Raw genomic sequence first — 1,849 nt, 5'->3', positions numbered from 1 at the left:
ACACCAACATCAGCACCAGCACCAACGACTACAGCATCACCATGGAGGAGTTCATTACCATAATCTGAAGCACGCCGAAGGGATGGTGCCCCGGAGTGAGCATATTATCTGGGGCCAAAATCCAGAAGAAAACCACAAGAAAAAGGAAAGAAAAAATCGATGGGGGAGGAGGAGGGGAGGTGTAGGAGGGAGAGGAGGAGGAGGAGGAGGAGGAGGAGGAGGAGGTGGGAGAGGGTTAGGAGGAGGAGGAGGGAGGTTTTTTGAAGAGGAGGAAGAAGAGGAGGAGGAGGAGGAGGAGGAGAAGGAAAAGGAGACGAATATTATTTGGGGTCAGGCACACGTGCATACAGCCTACTTTGATGACGCTACGGCCACCAATGTCACAGCCATAGTGGGCCAGAAGGCAACTCTCATCTGTAAAGTCAACAACCTCGGCAACAAAGTGGTGAGTTACACAAATATTCATTTCATGTTTATGTATTTATCGACTGATCTGTTTATCTATCTATTTATTCATTTATTGTAAGAGTTGTAATAGTTGTAGTAGTAGTAGTAGTACAAATAGTACCTGTGGTGGTGATAGAAGTAATTAAGTAGTAGTAATAAGAACTTAAGAATGAAGGAGATTGCAAGAGACCATAAGGCCTATACTAGGCAGTTCCATGTCTATTACCGCCTGTCTTCCCCATCCATAAAGTTGTTTAACCTTTTCTTAAAAAAAAGACTGATAGTTTCAGCGTTTATTACATGGTTACTAAGTCACAACGAAAATAATGAAATGATTCAAAGAATCGGTATTAAAAAAAATGCTCTTCCATCTCCTCCTCCTCTTTCTCCTCTTCCTCCACCTCCTACTCCTCCTCCTTCTTTTCCTACTCCTTCTCCTCCTCTTCCTCCATTCTTCCTCCTCCATTTCCTTCTATAATCATTCCATTCCTTCTCCTCCTCCTCTTTCTCTTAATCTACTCCATTTCTGTTTTCATCTTCTCCGCCTCTCGCCCCTATTTCTCTTCCTCTTCTTCTTTATCTCCTCCTCCTATTCTTATCTTTCTCTTTCCTCCTGCTTATCTCCCTCTTCTTCCTCCTCTTCCTCCTGTTTCTCTTCTTTCCCTTCCTCTTCGTCCTCCTTTCTCTTCTTCTCCTCCAAGTCCCCATCATTTTATATTTCCTTCTTCTATTCTACTTCCTCTCTTTTATCTTCTACTTCTTCCTCATCCTCTTTGTCCTCCTCCTCTTCTACCCTTCCACGTCCTCTTTATCCTATTTTTTCTTCTGCTCTCCTTCTCCTTTATCTTCTTCTTCCTCCTATTTCTTGTCTTCCTCCTACTCCTTGTCTTCCTCTTCTTCTTCCTTTGCTTCTTCTCCAAATTCCCCTTATATTATATTTCCTTCTTCTGTTTTACTTCTTCTCCTTTACCTTCTTCTCCTTCTTCCTCCTCCTTGTCCTCCTCCTCCTCTTCTTCTTCTTCTCCTCCCTTTGGCCCTTAATTTAATGCATTCTTTCAGATCTTCCATCATTTCTCAACTTCCTTCGTTCTCTTCCTCCATCTCCTTTTCTCTTATTTAATCATTTAAGTCCAATTTCTCAGTCTCTCATTCTCTGAATTAGGAAATGTATTTCACCCTCCCTCCCTCCCTCCTCCTCCCCTCCTCCCCCTCCTCCTCCTCCTCCTGCTCCTCCTCATTTAATTTATGCTCTTCCCCTTAAGTCACAGACTTATTGCTCTTCTTTTTCATCATTTGTTTCTTCTTTTCTGTGTCATTTCTTCCTCTTTCTTTAATTACCTCTCTCTCTCTCTCTCTGTCTCTTTTTATGCCTTCTCTCTTTATCTATATTTATTTAGTCCTC

The 1,849-nt window shown here is 42.3% G+C and overlaps 1 protein-coding gene across 1 annotated transcript in view; it reads left to right on the top strand.

Moving 5' to 3' along the window:
• The first annotated feature begins 315 nt into the window (after window positions 1–315).
• Window positions 316–1,849, top strand: part of LOC143034364 (neurotrimin-like) — a 31,906-nt gene continuing 30,372 nt past the window's right edge. The window contains exon 1 of the mRNA XM_076200320.1: window positions 316–445. The gene's annotated coding sequence lies outside the window, so the exon portion shown is untranslated. The remainder of the gene's footprint in view (window positions 446–1,849) is intronic.

This window comes from Oratosquilla oratoria, chromosome 17 (genome assembly GCF_046742065.1).
Source record: "Oratosquilla oratoria isolate Oo_2021 chromosome 17, ASM4674206v1, whole genome shotgun sequence".
NCBI lineage: Eukaryota > Metazoa > Arthropoda > Malacostraca > Stomatopoda > Squillidae > Oratosquilla > Oratosquilla oratoria.
This window is presented reverse-complemented; position numbering and strand designations above follow the sequence as displayed.